Source organism: Rhinoderma darwinii, chromosome 6 (genome assembly GCF_050947455.1).
Source record: "Rhinoderma darwinii isolate aRhiDar2 chromosome 6, aRhiDar2.hap1, whole genome shotgun sequence".
Taxonomy (NCBI): domain Eukaryota; kingdom Metazoa; phylum Chordata; class Amphibia; order Anura; family Rhinodermatidae; genus Rhinoderma; species Rhinoderma darwinii.
The window spans coordinates 44,778,215-44,805,421 of NC_134692.1; the positions used below are offsets into that span (position 1 = coordinate 44,778,215).

General features: G+C 45.2%; 1 long non-coding RNA gene across 2 annotated transcripts in view; it reads left to right on the plus strand.

The window, feature by feature from the left end:
- The window catches only part of LOC142655456 (uncharacterized), a 94,662-nt gene extending 68,481 nt beyond the window's left edge, over positions 1 to 26,181 (plus strand). The window contains exons 2-5 of one of the 2 annotated variants that reach the window (XR_012849494.1): positions 10,240 to 10,282; positions 10,393 to 10,494; positions 25,088 to 25,239; positions 25,786 to 26,181. This is a non-coding gene — a long non-coding RNA (uncharacterized LOC142655456). The remainder of the gene's footprint in view (positions 1 to 10,239; positions 10,283 to 10,392; positions 10,495 to 25,087; positions 25,240 to 25,785) is intronic. The other variant, XR_012849495.1, reaches the window with a different exon arrangement.
- The last annotated feature ends 1,026 nt before the right edge of the window (positions 26,182 to 27,207 follow it).

Sequence of the window (27,207 nt, forward strand, 5' to 3'; positions counted from 1 at the left end):
AACGGCTGAAATTACGGGGATGTTTCAGCCTGAAAACATCCCCGTAATTTCAGCCGTACCGGCATGTGCAGGCGCTTAAACGCCGCGTCACTTACGGCCGTAATTAGCGCTGCTATTCATTGGAGTTAATGAATAGCGGCTCCAATTACGGCCAAAGAAGTGACAGGTCACTTCTTCTACGCGGGCGTCTATTTACGCGCCGTCATTTGACAGCGGCGCGTAAATATACGCCTCGTGTGAACAGACAAACGTCTGCCCATTGCTTTCAATGGGCAGATGTTTGTCAGCGCTATTGAGGCGCTATTTTCAGACGTAATTCGGGGCAAAAACGCCCGAATTACGTCCGTAAATAGGCCGTGTGAACATACCCTAACTGTGAAATAGAGGGAACTTACAGTTATATGAGGATGAAAAATGTAATAAAAGATGTGTAGAAATGGTAAAAGCAATGAAATAAAGGATGCAAATACATTGTGAATGTATTTTTTAAAATCAATACATTAAAATCTGTAGTGAATGAGCTAAAAAGGGTATACCACTAAAAAGGGTGAGGAAAGACTATTGGAGCCAGAAGTAATTTGAAAAGAAGGGCCAGTTCATACAGAGATTTTTTTACACGGAAACCGCGCCGCAAAACGCGCCAAAAAACGGCCGAAAATGCCTCCCATTGATTTCAATGGGTGGCGGAGGTGTTTTTTTCCCGTGAGCGGAAAAACCGTCTCGCGGAAAAAAGAAGGGACATGCCCTATCTTCGGGCGTTTACGCCTCTGACCTCCCATTGACATCAATGGGAAACAGAGAATGCGTATTTCGCTGCATTCATGCCCACGCTGCGGAAAAAAACCGCGGCGTAAAACGTTAATAAATTGACCTGCGGTGTGAATTTAATTCCGCAGCATATCAATTTATGCTGCATTTTCATTGATTTTCTGCTGCGGGTTTTCTCCATTGAATTCAATGGGGTTGCAAATCCCCCAACAGAAAGTCAAGTGTTGTGACTTGCGGCGTATTAGCAGCGAAAATCGCAACCCTGGGAAAAAAATTAATCAATCATACCTACCCAGAACGCCCTCCTTCTTCCTGCATTCCGGCCTCCTGGGATGACGTTGTATCCTATGTGACCACTGCAGCCAATTACAGGCTGCAGCGTCACATGGCCTGCAACATCATCCAGGGAGGCCGGAGCGGACGTCTGAGGAGGGAGGGGGTAAGTATGAACGTCTTTTCTCCACAGAGGAATTTCCGTCCTAAAAATCGCACCATAATGTTGTGCGATTTTTCAGACAGAAAGTCCTGCAGGTTCCAGGTCGGACGCGCTGTGTGATTTTTACGCACCGTATGCGTCCCGTGGGAATCCGGCCTAACAATAACAACATGTTTGTTGCATTTGGTGAATCCCAAGTTATGATTCATTGCCGGTCAATCAAGAAGTCCTGTGTCCCATGTTAGAACCCATACTATTATCACAGTATGAAAGTTGGAGAAACACATCGTACAGCCTGAACGGTGGCATAACTACCGCTCCAGCAGCCATAGCGGCTGCTACGGGCCTGTGGAATGAGGGGGCTCGTGACGCCCGCCGACAGGGGCCCACTGTGTACGGAGGCCCTACTAGCAGCCGCTATGGCTGCTCCAGCTGTAGCAACGCCACATTCAATAGTATCTGCGTCCTTCAGATACAGATACTATTGAATGCTTTAACAGAGCAGGGCGGTATCTCCCTGCTCTACCATAGGCTACACATACTTTCCAACCGTCCGGGCGGTGTCCCGATGTACCTAGCGGCCGGGGGTATGTGCCACTGTCAACTGTATCTGCAGATACAGTTGAACTCAATTCTGAAGCAGGAAACCATAAGCTCCCTGCTTCAGAATTAGTTTAGAGCGGAGGAGCAGAGGGAGCTCCTCTGCTAACCAAGGATTCCCCAGGCACAGTGCTACTTTAAGTGCTGTGCTCGGGGAAGCCCTGATGTCACTGTCTATATATGGACAGTGACGTCAGTGTCTACTCCTTGAGCGGAATCCCCGTTGTCGATGATCTGGACAGGGATTCAGCTCCTAGAGGAAACCCCTGAGGTCACTGTCCATGGACCATATGGACATTGACATCAGGGGCTCCTCCTGGAATAGAATCCACGGCCAGAGTCGGCTACGGGGATTCCGCTCAAGGAGTAGCCACTGACGTCACTGTCCATACATGGACAGTGACATCAGGGCTTCCCTCTAGGAGCGGAATCCCCGGCCTATGTTCTGACTGGGGATTCCGCTCCTAGAGGGAGTCCCAATGGCGCTATCTACAGGGGGGGTGGCGCTATCTTAAAGGGGGGTGTGGCACTATCTATATAGACACTTTGGCACTATATAGGGGCACTTTCTACATGGGCACTGTGTCACAATCTACAAGGGCACTGGCACTATGGGCAGCTAAGGGGGCATTATACTGTAGAAGGGGAGCTATGGGGAATTATACCCTATGGGGTCAGCTATGGGGGCATTATGCTGTATGGGGCAGATTTGGGGGCATTATAGTTATGCGGCAGCTATGGGGGAATTATACTGTATGGGGCAGCTAAAGGACATTATACTGTGTGGGGATTCTGCTCCTAATGGAAATCCCCACACAGACTGCAAGGACCCATTGTCCACCTTACCTGCCCAGGACCTTATACCATCCTTCTTTAAATAAAACACCAACACCTTCTTTATGGAAATGTGGAAGTGGCCACAGCTTTATTATTATTATTTACAACCATCGGCATGAAGACATATATATATATTTCTTTCTCTCCTTCTCCTGAAATGCTGATGCTCCCTGTCTCCATCAGGCATGTAGGGTGCTAACTCTGTCTTCTTTTGCCGTACTTTCCGCAAGCTGTGACATCTACGAAAAACCAGAAAAAACGCCAGAACAAGAATATATATATATTATATCTCCTTAACCACGCCCCTCTTACCCCTTGCTCACCAATCCTGGTCCTGGGCATTATTTAAACGTTCCATCCTACTTTAACCCCTCGCAGTCCCTGACACTCTCCATAGGCGCTTCAGTGTCTGCAAGACTGCAAGGACCCATTGTCCACCTTACCTGCCCAGGACCTTATACCATCCTTCTTTAAATAAAACACCAACACCTTCTTTATGGAAAAGTGGAAGTGGCCACAGCTTTATTATTATTATTTACAACTATCGGCATGAAGACATATATATATATTTCTTTCTCTCCTTCTCCTGAAATGCCGATGCTCCCTGTCTCCATCAGGCATGTAGGGTGCTAACTCTGTCTTATTTTGCCGTACTTTCCGCCAAGGAGGGGAACTGAGAAACCTACTCAGTCCCCCGACCACCCCCACCAAGTAACGCCAGTCCTCTCTCGGCACCATCCAACAAATCCAACAGAAAGATATCGAGCCCGATATCATTGAGGTGTACCCCATCCGGCGCCAGCAAGTCCGCATTATCCCCTTCCAAGGATTGGTGTCGCAGCCCAACTCCACCTATCGAGCGAATGAACCGCAACACCCGCACATTAAGTAACCTGCGCACTCTCTCCAACGCAGCGAGAAAACAGATCCTGAAAGCGCGCTAAATCAGTCCGAATTAAGGATAACAACTCGGCCATTTTAACTTGGCCGATATCATTCCCCCCGACGTGAATGATCAGGACAACAGGTCCGTCAGTGTGCCTCGTAACTGCCACTACTTCTGGCAGCAACTGCACCCACCGTAGTCCCCGGACACCTCTCCAGTGGACGTCGGCCTGTGAGAGGCCCAAATTCGGACCCAACGGCCTCCGTACTGCTCGGACTGCCGCCCAATGCACATATGAGTGCCCCAGGATCCACACCTGGGGGCGCCGAGACCCTAACAAAAGAAAAGTCAAGCTAAATTCCCGGTCAAATGAGAAAAAAGGAATACAGACAGGAATAGCATAACACGATACCACAAAGAAACGAGGAAGGAGGGGAGGGGAAGAGAGGGCCGGGGAGGGGGGCAAACATCAGGGAAAAAAAAAAAAAGGGGGGGGGGGGAAGAACTAACAGGGGGACCACCATAATTAATCACACTTTAAAACCAAATCCGGTCGCACATACGACTTATAGCTATTAGAACACCATCTACCCAAACACATGATAGCCACTGAATCCAAGCCCAAGGCATCTGCTTCCGTGGCAGCGCCAATCCTAAACGAATGCGTACCAAACTCGCCCAGGGCAGCCCCAGGTGCTTCAGCCCGGCCTTAAAAACCGCCTCAAATTGAAAGCGCGACATTGCTGAACCATCTTTGTGTATCAAGAATTGAGCCCCAGACACCAGGACAGACACAAATTCCTGAACCAACTTTACCGTACAATCCTGGCCCCTAATCCTCCCAATCGACAACCAAGCTCCCCTCCCTGCCGTATCTGTTTTTGACCTCCGAACGCAGACTCGGAGGGAATCCCCCAACACCACCACATCGGATCCGAGAAGCCCACCGCTTGTATTCACGCTGGGTGGAACCAGCTCACTAACCCGCAATGCGGCAAAGAAAGCCAAAGAAAACGCTGCGCCAAACAACAAAACCTCATATTCATCCCGGCACACAAAACTCAAAACGGATAGAAGCCGACCCAGGAGCGCAAAGGATACCGGATGCCTCGTGTCCCTGGAAAACGCCTCTTTTCTCCACCCTTTCAAAAACTGCCTAACGACAAATTCTTTTGTAACATCTCTACATCCCCACAATTTTAACATAAAGGCCACACCTGCCAAATGTTTTCCAGCAGTGGCCGCACTGCAACCCTCCTGACGTAATTACACCAAATTTGCAAGGGTGATATCAAGGTGACAACCATCCTGTGATGGGAAATTACCCCCCGAAATCTCCAGCCACCGATCCCACGCTCTGCAATGACTCTTCCAAGTCGCTGGCACCACAGAACCCCTCAACAGTCTCATAAGTTGTCCTCGACCAGGGCCCATAAGTGAAGGGGGGGGGGGGACTCCCCTTCTGCCAAAGCTGCCGGGTGCAATTCCCGAAACCAGGACATCTGTGAACGAGACAAAGCATCGGCCATCACATTATGGACTCCCGGAACATGTTTCGCACGAAACCACACATTCAACTCCAGACATTTCAAAACCAACCATCGTATTAAAGCTAATACCGGCAATGAACTAGACGACAAACCGTTCACCGCGTGCACCACCGCCATGTTGTCTGTCCAAAATACAATCCGCTTATTCACCATCGAGCTACCCCACAAATCTATAGCAAAAATAATAGGAAACAACTCTAATAACGTCAAAATACGTACCAAACCTAACTCCCCCCAATGCGAGGGCCAAGGGGATCTACACCAACTTCGGCCCAAAATTGCTCCAAAACCATCACTCCCAGCTGCATCCGTGAACAATTCCAAATCTATATTAGACAACTCAGCGTCTTGACAAACCGACCTCCCATTAAATGAACTCAAAAACGAATGCCATACAAACAAATCCTTTTTCATCCTAGAAGTTACCCGGATGAAATGCTCCGGTTTCGATATACCCCTAGTGGTTATGACAAACGCCGAGAAAAAACACGACCCATAGGAATTATCCGACAGGCAAACACCAGCAATCCCAATAACGACTGTAACTGCTTTAACGTCACTTTCTTAGACCCCATGACCTGGTCAACCTGGGACACCAAACTTGCCAATTTGTCAGAGGGCAAGCGAAAAATCATCTGTACGGTATCTATTTCAATACCCAAGAAGGACAAAACCATTACCGGGCCCTCAGTCTTTTCTTCTGAAATAGGTACACCAAAACGAGACATCACTTGCCGAAACACCCGCAGCAACGTGCTGCACAACCCAGAGCCCCTAGGGCCCACAAAAAGAAAATCATCCAAATAATGAATGACCGAAGCAAAACCAGACTCCAAACGAACTACCCATTCTAGAAATGAAGCAAACATTTCAAAATAACTGCATGATATGGAACAACCCATGGGAAGGCACATATCAACATAAAATGCACCATCCAAGCAAGAACCCAGCAGGTGAAAACAGTCCGGATGAACCGGCAGCAACCGAAACGCCGCTTCAATGTCAGACTTAGCTAAAAACGCGCCCTGTCCTGCCGCCTGCACCAACCTAACTGCCACATCGAAAGATGTATACGAAACCGCCGTATCCGCCCTGGAGATCCCGTCGTTAACCGATCCACCGCGGGGAAAAGAAAGGTGATGTATCAACCTAAACTTCCCCGGCTCCTTCTTTGGAACTAAGCCGAGGGGGGAAACTCGCAGGTTCGGATATGGCGGCTCGCAAAATGGACCTGCCATCCTCCCCAACTCCACTTCCTTAGCCAATTTTAGACGCGCAACACCAACATTCTCATTGATCGACTTCAAATTGTCAGCCAATGACAACGTTGCAGAATATTCAAAAGGGATTTCAAAACCATAGGAAAACCCACTAGTGAGCACCTCTGCTTCCCGTCTCCTGTGGTACCGCTCTAACCACGGGCCCATCTCGAGAACGTTCACCGGCATTCTCCGCTGCGCCGGAAGGAGGTGCCTTGGCCGGCTGCTTACCTCTCCGGAAACACCTGAGCACCGAATGAGCGCCCCCACAGATGGAGCATTCATGCTGGAATTTGCACGTGGCAAGGAACCGACAATGACCCTCGTTGTAGAGCCAACAGGCTCCCGTGGGCCTAGCGGCCGCAGCACCAGGGGCGGGGCCTGGCGCTGCGGCCGCACTGGGAAAGGGGCGTTGTTGTCTGCTCCCTTGCGCTAAGATGAGCTGCAACCAAACATCCGTTGCCTTTGTCGCCCAACTAATATCCGGCGACAAAGCCAAACGACGCCGAAATTCTTCATCATTTTTCATTATTACTTATATTCGCTTCTTTTGGACACAGCCAGGTCTTTGATGCTGGGAGAGCATGGTGTGTTGTTGTTTGGCCTAGCAAGCAGGGTAGCCCGCTCTATGAATTATCAAGGCGTCACAAATAGGCTTCTACCTGGCTAGTGACGTTGCGCCTCATGACTTACACACTATTCCTCCATGTTTCACACACTTGTATCCCATTATTCATTTATTTTTTAGGCACTTCACTCATTACTGCCCCCTATATTTCACTCACATTATTACACTTGCACATACACTATTCATTTATTATTTCTTACTACACATCCCATGCACCACATACCACTCCCCTCAAGACTAGTGGGAGTGGCTATTATTATTTAAAGCACCTGCTCACTCGCCTTCATCAGCGTTTCAGACCTGGCTGTGTCCATTTGTAAGTATGGCCTTTTTCGGTGTTTTCGAAATTCTTCATCGTAACGCCACCAGGCTGCACCACCGTGCAGCCTGTGGGCACTGAAAATTGTGTCAAAATAAACAAACAACTCGGCCCCTTTTACAGGGTAGCGCTGGCAAATAACATGAGCCAGTGTAGCATAACACTGTACCCAGTTGCCAAAAGTTTTTGCTACCTTAACTTTTTTATCTGAACCTCTCTCAAATACCCGCTCCTTATTGACAGTCACCTGCTCCACGGAGACCAAGGACCAAATATCCACAAATTAATTTCTCCACATTTTTTCCTTGATCCCCGCTGACAAATGAGTCCCGAGAGGAGCGACCCCGCAAAACAACGAATCCCGAAACGTTAGACTAGCTAAATTATTTTCTCTCTCAGACGGGAGCCCAGCCCCCCCTGGTGGCACAGAGGGAACCGACGTTCCCTCATTCACATTCAAACCAGCCACCACGGCCTTTAAAACAGAAATCAGATCCGTACCCGATGCATTAGATTTATTAAGCCATGCGTCACCGCAGGCTGACTCACCGCTCCCAGAGGTCCCACCGACTCCAGAGGGTCCTTCAGCCACTTGCCGCGGCACTGGAACCACGGCCTGAACCTCCTCCACCGCCCCAGCGGGAGGAACAACCTGGGACAGCTGCTCATGATCCACCGACAAGTGCCGCACCACCCGGCTTCGACTGTCTCTGCGGCCGTGATGATCTCCCCGAAGACCTCTTCCGCGACTCCGATGAAGCAGATGCTGATGATGCGGACGAGGAGGAGAATCCTTCGCTGGATGACGAGGAAGATCGCCGACCATGCCTCTTCGCGCCACCTGATCTGCGACGTCTACGATGGCCGTGGCGGCGATGTCTCCCAGAACGACGTTTCTTCCCTCGCCTAGAACGCTCCCTCACCGAACCTACAGAAGAAAAATGAGACAAGGCAGGAGAAGGGCAAACCGGACCAGATGTTCCCCTGATCCTACACTCCCTGGCACAATCCCCACCCGACCTCGCCCCCTGCTGGCAGGGGACCGGAGGAGACCGGGGGTGAGAAGCAGCAGGCGCAGCAGAAGCCCCCGCCCCAGGGCTGGGCTGAGTACTCACCGCTCGCTTCTTTGTGCCCGTCGCCATCTTCCTCCCATGGGCGCCGCCATCTTGCTTCCTGGCCGACCTGTGCCGACTCGGAAGCCCCACCTCTGTTCTCTCTCCAACCATTTCCGGCTGAACGGAGAACAAAATGGGGGGCAATGACGTCGGCTGCTCGCAGGGGCCGGAAGCAAGTCCCAGTTCCCGCGAACATGCCTCATGGTAGGCAACCATGGCGGACCAGCTTTCTGGGCCCGCCATACTGACCCCACTGTCCATGAAGTCACCTGCCCCATCCGTGCCCGCAGCTGCAGCTCGAGGTAGGTTGTACCGTGCCTGTGCCGGTTTAACTGCAGCCCTCTTACCGCTATGGGGAGGGACGGCAGCGCGACGCGTGGACAGGGGGGAGGGCGGCACTATGTCGCCCGACGAAGCGCCTGGTGAAATAGGCCTGGGGGAAATACTGGGACCAGCGCGCAACGGTGCCGCAGTCCACGCGCCCCGAACTGGAACGGGGCTGGGGCTTAAGCGAACAGGAGGGCGGATAACACGCTGCGGCCTACCTCGGGTAGCTGCTCCCGGCTGTTCCATGCCCCGATCTGATCCGCTCCTCTTCCCATCCGACAATAGGGATTCCAGCCAGGCAGGCCCCTCCAAAGCCACCCGCTGTGCCACCTGCCGCAAAAGCTCCTCCGCCATCAGTGCAGGACCGTCCGTTAAAACGACAGGAAAAAGCTCTGAATCTCCCAACTACACCAGAGGATGTTTCTCCCGCTGCAGCTTGAAGGTAAGAGGGCTTTCTGCCCCAAACCCCAGCCTTATATCTCCTTAACCACGCCCCTCTTACCCCTTGCTCACCAATCCTGGTCCTGGGCATTATTTAAACGTTCCATCCTTCTTTAACCCCTCGCAGTCCCTGACACTCTCCCTAGGCACTTCAGTGTCTGCAATATTATCCTCATAGAACCAAATGACACAGTGCAGAGCATCCACAGCATATCAACACACATTATTATCCCACGTGTTTCGGACGACTACAGCCAAGTTTAAGGACGCAGCAGTCGTCCGAAACGCGTAGGCCCCCGAGGACACGCACCTCCACATTTCCACACACCCAGGACTACATGCAACTGGACTTCTCCTTTTAATTCCATTCCATTAAACTTGGAAAAGAAAATCCATTTTAATTGCACCCAGCGCTGGATCCTACCTTCAACCTTTATAGCAATGCCCTCAAGGATGGTATAAAAATGGTTTTGTATTGCTTCTGGAATATGACAGAAATATATATTCTTCAACAATTAAATTTTTACATTCGCATGTTTACATTCCTTCATACCTAAAATATATGGGCGAAGCACAAAGGTTTTGCTAGTAGTAGGAAAGTACACAACCAGGGACGTAACTATAGAGGGTGCAGAGGTAGCAGTTGTCTCAGGGGACCCAAAACTCCTGCACCATAAGAAAACACCAGTATTATAAATGGCACATGGTAGGTGGGGCCCTATCATGGATTTTGCATTGGGGCCCAGGAGCTTAAACTTACACCTCTGTACACAACCTTTGGATTGGCATTTCATGGTCTTTTATTGTTTCTCCAGATATGTAATATATTATAATTTAAGTCAACACTATGAGGTTGTAATAGGCTTATTTCAGGTTCTGTACAAAGACAAATTCAGTCCAACAGGATCCCACACTTCTTAATTTTGTTTTCTGAATTGAGTGTATACTTTTGACAAAGCTAAAAAGTTCTTCTTTATATTTTAATACAAGCACAGATAGCAGATTTTACTTTCAACGATCACATAAAATCATATTATTGCAATAATGATTTTTATTTTCATTATTATCATTAGGTTATCATTAGGTTTAAGATAATTCAAGTCCCGGGAAAGAAAGGTATGTTTTAGGGAACGTATGTTTTATGTTTCTTGTCCACTGTTTGCTGTTCAGTCTTCCGCTGGCTATCTATTTTAACCAATAAAGAAGATTTTTTCATATTCCACAAGGAGTGCTGAACCTTTTCCTTCTGGATTGGTGTTTAAAATCACTATGGATAAAGACTCCTCAACCAGTGCAGTCTGAAACATCGCTCACATTTGGGCAGGGAGGTGAGAGACGTTGATTTCTCTGATATCAAATGAGCCCCCTGGCAAGAACGGTGTACTTAAATGGACATTGTTAAAAAACTCCTTAATCAGTGCTGTCTCATATACAGGAGTTTAAGGATATATTCACACGGCCTATTTTCAGACGTAATTCTGGCATTTTACGCCTCGAATTACGCCTGAAAAGACGGCTCCATTACGCCTGCAAACATCTGCCCATTGCTTGTAATGGGTTTTATGATGTTCTGTTCAGGCGAGGTGTAATTTTACGCGTCGCTGTCAAAAGACGGCGCGTAAAAAGACGCCCGCGTCAAAGAAGTGCATGTCACTTCTTGGGACGTTTTTGGAGCCGTTTTTCATTGACTCCATTGAAAAACAGCTCCAATTACGTCCGTAAAAGACGCCGCGAAAAACGCGAGTACTTGCAAAAACGTCTGAAATTCAGGAGCTGTTTTTGCCTGAAAACAGCTCTGTAATTTCAGACGTAATTTGCTAAAGCGTGTGAACATACCCGAACTATCTATTGCCATAGATGGTTTTGACAGCTGTACTAAATGAGTAAACAGACAGATATTCAGGAATTATAATTCAGCTTTGCCTGCAGTGAAGTAAATACCAGAAGAAAGACAGCAATGTAACCAGCTGAGCCTGCTCTCAAAGGTTACTGAGTCCTAATGAAGTCTAGATGAGTATTCGGCCCCATGCACATGACGTATGTAGTCTTCATCCGTAATTACGGATGAAATTGCCGACCCATTCATTTCTATTGGCCATGGACACCTTTCCGTATATTTACAGATGTGTGTCTGGGCCGTAGAAATGATCCGCAAAATATAGGACACGTCCTATTCTTGACACAGACTCGTCCACAGAAGTCTATGGGGGCTTCAGCAATTGCGGACGCTTACAAATGTGCATCCGTATTTGCGATCCCTATTTGCGGGCAGTAAAAACCATTATGGTCGTGTGCATGAGGACTAACTGTTATGCCTTTTTTTTCTAGTCTCTTGGTTTGCAACAATACCTTGACCTGGAACTATACTTTACTATTGAAGAAGTCCCTTTTTGATATTCTGAGCTAACTACTTAATACAATATTTTTTTTATATGTTTGAATTTATTAATTGAATCTTACATTATTCTTTTTATGATGACCAGTGGGTGAGGTACTATGACTCGCCTAGTAGCGGGAAAAAAACTGAGTAGCTCACAGACATTCAGGGAGATATCAAAACTGATAGAATGTGGTGTAGTTGCCCATGAAAACCAATTGGGTTGCTGCTTTAATTTTCCAAAAGGCCTCTAAAAAATGAGGGATGGAATCTGATTTGTTGTCATGAGCAACTACTCCACTTTTTCTTTACACCTGTTTTGATATATCTCCTCCATTAGCTCCACCTGAACATAATGAAATGTTGTTAAAAAGTTGAAGAGATTTGCTATACAAACTGAAATTATGGACAAACCTTACGATGACTGTCAAAAAAAAAGTGGGACCTGCTAGGCAAACCAAAGTGCTAAAAACAAATCTGGTGATGAGGCTATTGTCACATTCCTCAATTATGATGACACTTTAGGTTGGGTTCATACGACCTATTTTCAGACGTAATGGAGGTGATTTTACGCCTCCAATTACGTCTGAAAAAACGGCTCCAATACGTCGGCAAACATCTGCCCATTACTTTCAATGGGCTTTACGATGTACTGTGCCGACGACCTGTCATTTTACGCGTCGCTGTCAAAAGACGGCACGTAAAATTACAGCCTCGTCAAAAGAAGTGCAGGACACTTCTTGGGACGTTTTTGGAGCCGTTTTCTCATAGACTCCAACGAAAACAGCTCCAAAAACGGCCATAAAAAACGCTGCGAAAGTGCAGCGAAAAACGCAGCGAAAAACGCGAGTTGCTCAACAAACGTCTGAAAATCAGGGGCTGTTTTCCCTTGAAAACAGCTCCGTATTTTCAGACGTTAAGGCTGGGTTCACACAACCTATTTTCAGTCGTAAACAAGGTGTATTATGCCTCGTTTTACGTCTGAAAATAGGGCTACAATACGTCGGCAAACATATGCCCATTCATTTGAATGGGTTTGCCGACGTACTGTGCAGACGACCTGTCATTGACGCGTTGTCGTTTGACAGCTGTAATTGCAATGTAAGCTGTCTTTGCAATGTAATTTGAGCCGTTCTTCATTGAAGTCAATGAAGAGCAGCTCAAGATTACAGGCGTCAAAGACGCCTCGCATAATACGAGGAGCAGCATTTACGTCTGAAAAAGCCACTTCTCGTGTGCACATACCCTTTTTGTTAATCGTGTGATCATACCCTTAGTCGTAAGTGGTAAAAGCCCCAATTACTCTTTTCTTGATTTTGCTATAGGATCAGATTAATCTGGTGTCAAGTGGACTAACTCTTCTAAAGGCAACCGTGTTCCATCATGTCAGGATGTTTTACATGCTGTGAATAACTGTAGCACATCAATAACAAATTAGTCCACCCAGGTGGAGAATTTAAGTGAATCCATTTTTTTTTTGTGAGTCCGACATTGCAGATCTCATAGAAAATGAAACCCCGTGGAAACTAGGATCAGGGAATGGAGGAAGGTTTAGCCAAACACAAGAAAAATTCTCTTGGCTACAACTTGTCTCTGCAGAATTATTTACAGCACAGACATCTTCCTTTGTGCGGCCCCCACTCAGTAGTAGTCCTCTTTTGTGTCACATATAGTAGTTCTCTTTTGTGCCCCAAAAAATAGTTAGGTGCCTCCATAAAGTAGTTAGGTGCCCCAAAAAAGTAGTAAAATGCCCCCATATGGATGTTAGGCTCCCATATGGTAGATATGTGCCACATATAGTAGATAGGTGCCCCCATATAGTAGTTAGTCCTCCCAAATGGATAGTTGCCCCATATAGTAGTTAGACCCCCCAATATAGTAGTTAGTCGTCCATAGAGTAGTTAGGCTCCCATATAACAGATAGGTGCCCCATATAGTAATTAGGCCCCCATATAGTAGGTAGGCCCCCCATATAGAAGATAGGTGTCCCCATATAGTAGCTAGGCCCCCATCTCCCATTAATAATGCCCCCTTACGCCAATAAAAATAAATAAACTCACCTAGCCCTGTTCCCATGACGAGCTCCTGCATCCTCTGCTTGCTGCCCGTGATGCAGTGACATCATCACGTTGCCTGCGCCGAGATGTAAGGCTGATATCCTCAGTGTCCTTAGGAACTTCTAGTAGGCCACAGGACTATAACAGGCTGTGGTTTACTAGAATTAGTGGCGAGGCAGGGAGCCAATGGCTCTCTGCTTCGCCATAGTAAGCGGCGCTTGTGCAGGGGCCCCCTTCCTCTCCGTGCCAAGTTGTGGTCGCCTCCCATGCGACCGCAATTGTTATGCCCCTGAAAGTAACTCTCTATACTTAGGTTTAGAAGGATAGGAGTGGGAGGAGGTTAGGGAGGAGTTTATTGGATGGATTGGCTTGTCCTGGTCCCTTTCTTTTTTGTTTTCTCTTTACCTTCTTTTTAATTCTTTGTTATGAAAATCAAGATTATATCTTGGATTGCAAGAGTAACAAATCACAAACTAAAGATAAGGTAAGTATAAGAATTGTTTTGCTTTTTTATGTGTTATTAATTATTTTTGTGTGTTTGTGTTATTTTACATGTTCGGTTGTTGGACTACATCGGATTTGAGGACGACTTGAATGACAGCGTTTTTTTTATTCTCAATAAAATGGTTAATGAGGGTTGTATTTGTTTTTTTATTTCTATAAAATATTTTTTCTATGTCCTTGTATTTTTTTAATCGTTATTATTACCGCCTTATTAATAGCTGCTGGCTGATTGACAACATCCATTACTAAGGCGAGGTTTAATGTTAGCAGGCAGAGAGGCTAACACTAACCCCCATTACCGCCACCAGTGGTACTGGGAAGAGCCGGGTACGAACCAGTAACCGACCATCTGTAGTGATGCTCGGGGTCCGGGTCAGCCACAGGCTGGTAATATCAACCTGGGAAAGGCCAAAAACAGTGACCCTTCACCCCCTGGTAATGCTAGGCTGCTGCTGTTGTATCTGGCAGGGTCCCCCCCCCATTTTTCATAACCAGCCAGCAACAGCAGGGGGGAAGGGCCACCGTTTTTTACCAGGGGGGAAGGGCCACCGTTTTTTGCCTTTCCCAGCCTAATAATACCAGCTTGCGGCCGCCTCATTGCCCGACCATCACAACATATGGTCAGGTACTGGATCATACCCGGCTTTTCCCAACACCCCTGGTTGCGGTGTGTACTGGGGTAATAATGGGGGTTAGTGTTAGCCTCTGTACCGGCTAACATTAAGCCTCGCCTTAGTAATGGACCCTGTCAATCAGCCGGCGGCCATTACTAAGGCGGTAGTAATAAAGTTTAAAAAACAAAGACATAGAAAAAATATTTCATTGAAATAAAAACCACCCAGACAACCCTCATTAACCATTTTATTGATAATAAAAACGCAGTCATCGAAGTAGTCCTCGAATCCGACGTAGTCCAACGACCGAACCTGTAAAAAAACACAAACACAACAAAAACGATTAGTAACACATGTGGTAGGCTTATATACAGGGCCAATCAGACAGGATCACACATGGGCCATGTATCTAAGCCTACCATGTGCTTATGTAAGATGCTTAGGTACAGAACCCATCAGACAGGATCACACATGGGCCATGTATCTAAGCCTACCATGTGCTTATGTAAGATGCTTAGATACAGGGCCCAGCAGACAGGATCACACATGGGCCTTGTATCTAAGCCTACCATGTGCTTATGTAAGATGCTTAGATACAGGGCCCAGCAGACAGGATCACACATGGGCCTTGTATCTAAGCCTACCATGTGATTGGCTTAGATACAGGGCCCAGCAGACAGCATCACACAATCTGTGATCCTGTCTCATGGGCCCTCTAAGCCTGCAACATCGTAGGCTTAAAGGTATTGTCCAGTCCCTATATATTGATGGCCTATCCTCAGGATAGGCCATCAATAGCTGATGGCTTGGGGTCTATCTCCCGGGACCCGCCAATCACCTGTTTTGAAGGGGCCGCAGCACTCGTACGACAGCTGCTTCCCCTTCATTTCACTTACTCACTCACACTGTGAATCGCCAACACGGATTCACAATGTGAGTAAGTGACCGGAATGAAGGGGAAGCACCAGCTCTCGTACGAGCGCTCCGTCCCCTTCAAAACAGGTGATTGGCGAGGGTCCTGGGAGTCGGACCCCGCCAATCAGCTTCAAGCAGACAGGGATATTAAACTTACCCTGCTCTTCAGCCGCGACGGATGTCCTGACTCTGAACTACAGGATGGTGGTGATGTCATGCGCTGCGCACCGGAAACAGGAAGGTAAGTACTGTAGTTACTATAGTGACGGGCCGCGGCTCCCGTTACTATAGTAACTTTTTATTGTGTAGTGCGTAGTGTAGTGTATAGCTAGGCCACTTGTTGGGTGAGCGGTCCCGCTTCATTCCGATTATCTGAACTGGCTGTAATTTTAACAGCCGGTAAGGGAGAACCGGGGCAAACTGGGCCCCCTTCCAGCCTCGGGCCCCGGGCACTTGCCCAGATTGCCCTCATTATAATCCGCCCCTGACTGCACTACGCATGCGTAGTGCAGTGTATTAGAGCTGTCAGCTACTCACTGACAGCAAGCATAGTGGGTCCTGACTTTGTCAGGACCCACTAGGCTTCCGTCGATGGAATAGCCGAACGCCATTGTTAGGTGTCCGGTTGCCATAGTCACCATCGCCGGCCGCTATCGTGTAGCAGGCCGGCGATGGTAGCTTAACCCCTAAAAAGCCGCGATCGCTATTGAATGCGGCTTTTAAGGAGTTAATCAGCAGGGACACAGCGATCGGTCCCCGCTATAGGAGCTGCGGCAACCACTGTACAAGACAGCAGCTGTCACAGCTCCTGCATGTGTCGGGAAGACGGCCGAAATAGCCGTTACTCCCACGATGTACTATTCAGTCACTGAGCGCGAACGGGGCGGTCAGCACGACGGAATAGTACGTCGCTGAGCATTAAGGGGTTAAGGACCGAGACATTCATTTTCGTTTTTCACTCCCCATGTTCCAAGAGCCATAACTTTTTTATTTTTCCATCAATGGAGCGGTGTGAGGGCTTATTATTTGCGGGAGGAGTTGTAGTTCCTGATAGGCTTCCTGTTAGAGTGACAGGAAGTCACTGTGTCGTTCCCGATGCACACTGTCGGCAACAAGGTGTGCATCGGGAACTGGGATGTCAGCTGTCCCTGACAGCTGACACTCCAGTGTTGCCGATCAGCGGCTCATCGCCCCTGATTTTGGCAATTAACTTGTTAAATGCGGTGCTCGACAGCGATCGCCACATTTTGGGGGTTTGTAGCAAATCAGCAGCCCCCATGCAATTGTGGGGGCTGCTGATGCTTGTGATTGCACCCGGGGGCCAGACAACGGCCTCCGGGTCTGCCATGTCTGGAAGCCTTTGAGGACCAGCTCTGGCTGGTCCTCTTAGACTTACTGTCAGAGTGACTGTGACGTCACACTGACAGTTGGAATACATTACACTACCTAGGTAGTGTAATGTATTCTAGCAGCAATCAGAGCTGCAGGTAAAAAAAGAAAGTGTAAAAAGTAAAAAAAAGTTAATAAAAATGTTTTATAAAAGTGTAAAAATAAAAGTTTTTGTTTTCCTATAATAAGTCATTTATTATAGGAAAAAAATTAAACCGTTAAAAAAAGTACACATATTTGGTTCGTAATGACCCAAACTATGAAACTATAATGCACGGTGAACGCCGCAAACAAAATAAACGGAAAACTATGTCAGCATCGCTAATTTTTGGTCACCACCCCTCCCAAGATATAGAATAAAAAGTGATCAAAAAGTCACATTTACCCCAAAATAGTACCAATAAAAACTACGACCCGACCCGCAAAAAACAAGACCACCCACAGCTTTTTTGACTAAAAAATAAAAAAGTTACGGCTCAGAATATGGTGTCTCAGAAAATAAATTATTTTATAGAAACGTAATTTCAAACGCCAAAATTGCTGTTTTTTTGGTCACTTTAGCTCTAAAAAAGATGCAATAAAAAGTGATCAGGAAGATGTATGTACCATAAAATGGTACCAATAAAAGCTACAGCTCGTTCCGCCAAAAATAAGTTCTGAATGTCAGAATGTGATGATACAAAACAATAAAAAAATTTTAACAAATAGTTTTTTCTTTGTAAAAGTAGTAAAATATAAAAAAAACTATATAAATTTGGTATCACCGTAATCGTATTGAGACGCAGAATAAAACTGAAGTTGTCGTTTTTACCGCACGGTGAAAGACTTAAAAACAAAACCCCAAAAACAATGGAGGAATCACAGCTTTTTCCAATTTCAGCCCACAAATTATTTTTTATCAGTTTCCCCAGTACATTTTATGGTACTTTAAATGGTGTTAGGCTGGGTTCACACGTGGCGGAATTTCACTTGAATTCCGCTGCGGACACTCCGCAGCGTTAATCCGCAGCGGAGCCGTTTCTCCATTGACTTCCACTTAAATTTAGAAGTGTTCGTTTAGACGATGCGTAAAATTCCGCTGCGGAGCATAGGCTGCGGAGCGGAATTTGGTGTCCGCAGCATGCTCTGTCTGTTGCGGAGGAGTGGCGGACTGGTTGCGGACTCATGGCGGAATTTCTCCATTGACTTCAATGGAGATTCTAAATTCCGCAATGAAGTCCGCAGCTGTCATGCACATGTTATGTGTGCTGCGGATGCGTCTTGCTTTTTTAACATGACATTTCTTCATTCTGGCTGGACCTATGTATTTCTAGGTCTACAGCCAGACTGAGGAAGTCAATGGGGCTCCCGGAATTACGGGAGCGTTGCTAGGAGACGTCAGTAAATAGTCACTGTCCAGGGTGCTGAAAGAGTTAAGCGATTGGCAGTAACTGTTTCTGCACCCTGGACAGTGACTACCGATCCCAATATACAGCAACCTGTAAAAAAATAGAAGTTCATACTTACCGAGAACTCCCTGCTTCTGTCTCCAGTCCAGCTTCCCAGGATGACGTTTCAGTCTAAGTGACGGCTGCAGCCAATCACAGGCTGCATCGGTCACATGGACTGCCGCGTCATCCAGGGAGGTAGGGCTGGATGCCGAAAGAGGGACGCGTCACCAAGACAACGGCCGGTAAGTATGAAATTCGTTTACTTTCACTAGGGAAAGTGCTGTCCCTTCTCTCTATCCTGCACTGATAGAGAGAAGGGAAGCACTTTTTCCACAGTCCGCAGCAGCTAGTCCGCATCAATTTACTGCACATTTTGGGCATATCCGCAGCCGTAATCCGCAACCCGGATTAGGTGCGGCATTGATGCGGACAGTTGCGGAGGAAATCCGCCACGTGGGGGCATGCCCTTAATAGAAACTACAACTCTTCCCGCAAAGAATAAGCCCTAACACCGCTCTATTGATGGAAAAATAAAAAAATTATGGCTCTTGGAAGGCGGGGAGTGAAAAACGAAAATGAAAAAGCAAAAAAGGATCAGTCCTGAAAGGGTTAATTAGTTTCTAATAAAAAAACATTTATGACCACATATGGGGTATTGCCGTAATCAGGAGAAATTGCTTTACAAATGCTGGGGTGCTTTTCCTCTTTTATCCCTTGTGAAAATTAAAAAAATCAACATTTTAGTGGACAAAAAATCTTAGGGGGTGAATCAGGTCCGTGAAAACGGATCCGGCACTCCGATGCGTGGAAAGATAGAATATGTCGTATCTTTCCATGGATCACAGACAGGACCCGGGCGGCACAATTGATCCGTATGCAATGCAATCGTGAAGTGGCGATGGTTGCTAAGGCAGCCTGGGGACCTAATGAAGGCCCACAGGTCTGCCACCTTTGTGCTCCTATTAAGCCCTGCCGGAGGCAGGGCTTAATAGAAGCCTGTCAGAATCACGATATACTGCAATACCTTAGTATTGCAGTATATATTTCAAGCAATCCAACGATCGCTGGTTGAAGTTCACTTGGGGGACTAATAAAAAAAAAGTAAATATTAGTAAAATAAAGGTGTTTTTTTATGTAAAAAACCCAAAATCAAATTATAAGTTCAAAAATCCCCCTTTTCCAATTTTCCCTCTAGAGCATTGTAAAAAATAAATAAAAAAATAAACATAATTGGTATCGCCGTATCCGTAAAAGTCTGTACTATTAAAATATATTATTATTTAACCCACACGGTGTACGCCGTAAAAAAAAATGTAAACGCCAGAATTTATATTTTTTGGTCACCTCATCTCTCACAAAAAAAATTGAATAAAAAGTGATCAAACCTTGCATGTACCCCCAAATGGTACCATTAAAAACTGCAGATTATGCTGCAAAAAATAAGCCCTCATACCAGTTAATCAACTGTAAAATAAAAAAAGTTATGGCTCTCAGAATTTGGCGACACAAAATATGTTAATATTATACATAATATTTTTTATACTTTGTTTTTTCCTTGTAAAAGTAGTAAAATATAAAAAAAACTATATATATTTGGTATCCCTGTAATCATATTGACCCGCAGAATAAAGTTAACATGTTGTTTTAATTGCACAGGGAATTCTGTAAAAACGAAGTGCAAACAACCATGGGGGAATTGCTGTTCTTTTCATTTTCTACCCCACAAATAATTTATTTTCCGTTTCCTAGTACTTTATATGGCACAATAAATGATGCTACGAAAAACTACATCTCGTCCCGCAAAAATAAGGCCCTCATAGGAATATATTGACAGAAAAATGAAAAAGATATGACTTTTGGAAGGTGGGGAGGAAAAAACGAAAATGAAAATCTGAAAGTTGTTTACGACTGGAATGTGTAATGTCCCAACCCTTATAAAACACCCACACTAACGTAACATGATCGCTCAGAGCCCATTTTCTATAGCCTTTTCAGCATAGAAAGCTTGGTCAGATTCGTCTGCTTACTCAGTTTATTGTTGGAGTGTATTTTTCTGAGCAAACACGGCTTTCAAACCGTTGGACCGTGTTCTGTTAGCTTGGCTTATTTCTCGTCGATTTGGAGTGCGCCATCAGATAGTTGAGGAATAACCGCAGAGGAGAAGGAGGCTTTGGGTTCATCCTATTGTCTACCAACGGACCTCCAAGGGTCACTTCCATGCCCTGTATCAGGACCTTTTCCAGCATCCTGATAAATTTCAATAGCAATAGCAAAAGGATATAAGTCGGCACTGCTGCAATCAACAGCCATCCGGGCGTTTGGCAGATCACTGCCCAGGCAGCATGTACACTGACACGGTGTGTGTCAAGGGAGGTGCTGGCTTGGCAAGAAGAGTTCATAAATGTCACAATAAATGAAGAAAGGAGTAGACCCGCACTCACCCAAGATTTGCACAGGTTCACAGGCAACAACCGCTGTTTCTTGTAAGCACGCTTTCTCAAGTCTTCTGCTGACATCACACGTATGCACGCCCTTATTTGCGTGAATTACGTGGATTGTCATAGAAACATGTAAACATAACACGGCACAAGTTAAAAGTGACAAAAGTTATAAAAACACGCTTAAATCATTGCGGTCATTTAATCCAAGGTTGCCTAGTGCATTTGTTTTTATGATCCATCTGGCTTCTCTCTGAAGTAACAGTCTATTACGATCACCTCCTGCGTATGGTGGATTAACCATTTCTATCCCTGCAAATGTAAGGACATTTGATCTGCCTGCGTGAGTATTCCTTATACGTTCTATCAACCTAGGTGCTCCTACACCCATTGTAATAGAATTGCAGTGTTCCTGGGACCTCACATGTAGGCAACGTCTTGTCTTGCCAATGTAGAAATGACCACACGGGCAGAAAATAACATACACCACGAATTTACTTTTACAGGTAATGAATTGGCGCACTCTGGTAGTTATGCCCCCTATTTTTAAAAATCTAGACTTCAAAAGGAAGCGACAGTGATTACAGTGACCACATTTGTAATTCCCATTTGGGATAGATTTGTCTAGCCAACTTCCGTTGTTGTATTTAAGCATACTGCTTACTAGCATGTCTTTAACCCCTTCCCGACATTTGACTTATCCATACGCCAAAGTCGGGTAGGGGAAGTATGGAACGGGCTCATGGAGTGAACTCTCTCCATACGATGCCGTGTCGGCTGTTTGTTAGAGCCGACACTTCAGAGTAATGAGCGGCATCGCGCTCAAGCGCGATCCCGCTCGTTTAACTCGTTAAATGCCACGGTCAATAGCGACCGCAGCATTTAAATCATTAGAGAGAGGGGGGCGATGCCCTCTAACAGCTCATTGTGCCCCCCGCAATGCAATCACGGGGGGGGGGGGGGGGGCGATGATTGCTATGGATGCCTGGGGGCCTCCAGCAGGGCTTAATAGATGCCTGTCAGAATCATGATATACTGCAATACATTAGTATTGCAGTATATCGTGCAAGCGATCTAAGAATCTCTGGTTGAAATCCCCTAGGGGGACTAAAAAAAAAAAGTAATTTTTTTTTATGTAAAGAAAAAATGTAAAGTTAATAGTTAAAAAAAAAAACCTTTTCCCATTTTTCTCCTAGAGCATAGTGAAAAAAATAAAAAATAAACATAATTGGTATTGCCGAGTCCGGAAAAGTCTGTACTATTACAATATATAATTATTTAACCCGTATGGTGAACGACGTAAAAAAAAAAAAAATTATAAATGCCAGAATCTCAATTTTTTTAGTCACCTCATCTCCTACAAAGAAATTAAAGAAAAAATTATCAAAATGTCGCATGTACCCGAAAATGACATCATTAAAAACTACAGCTTATCCCGCAAAAAATAAACCCTCATACCACTTAATCGATGGAAAAATAAAAAAGTTATGGCTCTCGGAATTTGGCGACACAAAATAAATTTTCTTTTTTAAACTTAGGTTTTTACTTGTAAAAGTGGTAAAATATAGAAAAATGATATATATTTGGAATCGCCGTAATCGTATTGACCCACAAAATTAAGTTAACATGTTGTTTTAATTGCACAGTGAATTCTGTAAAAACTAAGTGCAAAAAACAATGGGGAAATCGCTGTTATTTTCATTTTCTACCGCGCAAATAATTTTTTCCTGTTTCCTAGTACATTATATGGCACAATAAATGATGCTACGAAAACCTACAACTCGTCCCACAAAAATCAAGCCCTCATAGGACTATATCGACGGAAAAATAAAGAAGTTATGGCTTTTGGAAGGTGAGGAGGAAAAAACGAAAATGAAAATCTGAAAAAGGGCTATGGCGGGAAGGGGTTAATATTTTTACTGCGTCTGAAACTAACCAGTGGTTTATTCAGAGCCACGTCCTTTATCAGGATCGCTCTCTATGATATGCCAGTTTTGATTGATAGATGATCTAATGACTGATTCCAAGGGGCTAAATTGGTAAATCTGTGTTTTCTCTTATTAATTTCCCTATTGGCGCTATTGTGAAGCTATTTGTGAAGCAGTTCAGACCTGTCTATTCAGGGCAATTATCCAATGATTTCTCTGAGTAGCCTCACTCCAGAAGGCGTTCTTTGAGTTCGAACGCCTGCTAGAGAAAGGCCTGCTCTGTGTCATTGATACATCTAAGGCTGGATTCACACGAGCACATTACGTCCGTAATGGACGTAACGTATTTCGGCCGCAAGTCCATACGTTGCGTCCATTACGGACGTAATGTGCTCGTGTGAATCCAACGTAAGTTGTATGAACTGTCCATATGGCAAGGCCTTTTTGGTATGGTTGGAGTGGAAGGCTATCATTGCGTAATAATGAATTCGTTGCTGTTGGTTTACGATATCCCAACGTAGTTAGTTTGTTCTCTTTGATAGACACCTGGACATCTAGAAATTCCAGATTTTTTGAATTAAGGTGCTTGTTTTGGTTATGGAAGTTCATAGTTAGCTATTGTTATTCTTTTTCACAGCGTTTTTGCAGCATTTTATGTAAAAATTAATGTACAAACGACACAAAAATCCAGTGAAATCGCTTTCAAAACAGTGAATTTACCCTTTTGGCAAGTATTTTTTTGGGCACTGTAAGGCTGGATTCACAAGCATTTTGTTGCATTTTCATTGGCGTTTTTAAAAGCGTTTTTTTTCTTTAAGGTCAAAAACCCTGCGGCCAAATATTACCTTAAAGTCTATAACAAATTATATCAAAGTCTACGTACCAAAAGTTTGTTTGTGCTGTTTTAGTGGCATTTTGGGGGTTTGTGGCTATTCAGCAGCAATAATTGACATGCTTCGGCGTCAATAACTGCACTGCAGGTCAATTTCTAAACATTTTTTTGGGCTGATTTCTGTGTGGGGACGCGATTTTGAAACCCGTTGCGGAAAATCCGCAGTGTTTACACTGTGTTTTCCTACCCTTGAGGTGAACACCATACCGACATAAATGGTTGGTAGAGGGGGCTACTGAATTCCTATAAAGGTCCACTACTCTGCGTATTCCTAGCTACAAAATGGGAGATTTCTTTTATTCACTTTCAAACTATTTGATTGAATTTTACAATAAGTAAACAAACAACTATGTAGCTAGAACAGTTGCTTCTTCTTAATGGTTCAAAAAGATAACATTGGTCAATAGCAATAGACCTAAAGATCACAGTAATGTAGTAAATCTCACTAATAATAGCACATTAGGGCTATGTTCACACGGGGTCTTTTGCCGAGTTTTTTGACGCGGAAACCGCGTCGCAAAACTCGGCAGAAACGGCCCGAGAACGCCTCCCATTGATTTCAATGGGAGGCGTCGGCGTCTTTTTCCCGCGAGCAGTAAAACTGCCTCGCGGGAAAAAGAAGCGACATGCCCTATCTTCGGGCGCTTCCGCCTCCGACCTCCCATTGACTTCAATGGGAGGCAGGAGAAAGCGTGTTTTATGCCCGCGGCGCTCAATGGCCGCGGGCGAAAAACGGCGCGATAATTGCTATTCACACGGAGTATTTTGGGGGAGGAATATCTGCCTCAAAATTCCGTTTGGAGCTTTGAGGCAGATATTCCTCCCCCAAAATACTCCGTGTGAACATAGCCTAAGGTTGGATTCACACAGAGTTTTTTGCAGGAGGAAAATCTGCCTCAAAAATCTAAATTCCATTTGGAATTTTGAGGCAGATTTTCCTCTGCCTGCACGCCGATTTTCACAGAGTTTTTCGCCCGCGGCCAATGAGCGCCGTGGGCATAGAAACGCCGCGAAATACGCTTTCTCTGCCTCCCATTGATGTCAAAACCGCCTCCGCCTCCCATTGAAATTCCCAAAAAACTCGTCAAAAAACTCCATGTGAACCCAGCCTACAAGAAGCAGAGAAATAAGATATAAAAAAGTAGAAAGAGAGAGAGAAAGAAGTGAAGAAAAGGGCAGAGAAGAAGAGAGAGGAAGGTATGCAGGGAGACTTCTTTATTAAAGGTTATTCCCAAGTTGACCCTAATTTTTTTTATTATCTAATTGTTCAGATATAACAAATTATTTTCCACTTAAAATATTTATCGTCAGTAAAATATAATTTTTTCTTTCATCAATTACATTCATAGATGTTCTTCTTTTTTTTTTACTCAATAGATTTGTTTATATCAGTGTTCACCACCAAGCGGCACTGTAATAAAACCACAACTCTGCTTGGTGTATGTGCGCGCTCTTGAGACTGCTGTTCTTCTCCTGTGATAGCGGCATCGCAATCCTCAACAACGTCTCCACCGAGCGCTTCAATGATGGTAAGAAATTATGTGAAGAATGTCTAGAAGAAATAATGTGAAAAGCAGGGGGAGGATGAAGTGCCGGAAAAAAAGTGCAAAGGACAGAGGAGATTAGGGAGAAGTGTGCAGGCATGACAGAATGAAGGAAACGTCAGTGGTGGTCGATTCCATAGAAATGACCGTCACGACTACATCATCTGCAGAAAACAGAAATTATTTATAAAGATGCTTATTTTTAGATTAATAGGGCTTGGAACATGGAACTTTAAGGCTGGGTTCACACACCCTATTTACGGACGTAATTCGGGCGTTTTAACCTCGAATTACGTCTGAAAATACGGCACCAAAGCGTTGGAGCCGTTTTCCATTGACTCCATGAAAAAAAGCTCCAATTACGTCCGTAATGGACGCAGCGAAAAGCGCCTGCACTTGCCATTACGTCTGAAATGGCGGAGCTGTTTTCTCCTGAAAACAGCTCCGTAATTTCAGCCGTAACGGAGGGTGCCGTGTGAACATACCCTTACTTGGGAATAACCCTTTAACTTTTATCCTTGCCTTGTTTAGGTTCTCCACAGACCTGGCATGAGGCCAACCCAAACATGCGACGATATCAGATCACATAACAATTAAAACAGGATAATGTCTAGGACAAGTTCCCTAGAGGATGTAAGGTCCAAATCATTACCCACAATGTGCAGCACCAGCACATCAAGAGGCTGCTTCACCCTTCAGTAATAATGAAACTCATCAAGCACCCAACCCCAGTCCATACCGCGTACCCCGATCCACTGCAGTTTCATGAGGACGGCCGAACTGACGGCAGTCCGGACGTACTCCCCTGTCATTGCTCCCCAGAATCCGTCTGAATGGCCAAAAAGTCAAATCAAACAAACACCTAAAAGAGAATAAGAAGGGAACACACAACGTCAATTCCCTAACAAATAAAAATAACTACCACCACTTTGTTGTTTCTTTTTATTTATTTATTTAAAACAAATTACCAAACATCTATTTGGACTGTAATTGAGACCGAATGTACAAACTGAACCTGAAAGATTCCCAACAACTAATATGCTTTACAACATTGTCACCCATCTAAACACCTCTGTGGCAGCTCAGATACGGAAGGAATAAGACTCGTACACTACCCTTCCGGAACACAGGCGCAGATTTATAGCGAGACCGCACTGAGCCATCCGTGTGGACCAACAAGGAACCCAACATATCACCTCTGACTTTCAAAAACTCGGACAGACACGTAATTGGGCACTCTACCCTATTCGCAATAATCACAACATCAGATCGTTGAATGATTCCCTGTACTCCCTTTTAAGCACTAAACAACTCAAGAATACGGAAGGCCCCATAAAACACCAAAACAGAAGCGGTCCAAGATTGGCAGTCCTTATAATCCGTAGAACAAATATGATTCAAAGCAGTTGCCAATTGTAATAGAATCGAAAAAGAAACTAGGTGCCTAAGGTCCCTGCTATGGACCCCATCCTGAAAGCCCTTCATTGTTTGCCTTACTGGAAAATCTTTAGACACATCTCTAACACCTTGTATGCGAAAAGGAAAGGCTTACACTGACAATTTTTGTGAAACCACTGTAACTGATCTACCTTCAGAGAATGCTTGACCAACCAGCTGTAGAACTAGAACCAGCCATTCATCAGACACTTACCAGGCATACTGCAAAAAATTATCCCATTGATCTCACCCAGATGATACCGTTGCAAAGTAAGTTCCAACATGCAGAAGTCTAAATAACTTTGAAATCAGTCTTATGTATATTCTTACGCATGATATGGAGTTCATTTAGAGCGTGAAGACCACACAGTATAGTACGAGAGATCAAATAAGTACTTAAAGGGAACCTGTCACCAGCATTTCACCTATTGAACTTTACTTCTCCCTCACTGGCCGCTGCTATAAAAAGTTCATTGCCGTTATCCCCGCTCCTAAACTCCTCTTCCGACTGTAAAT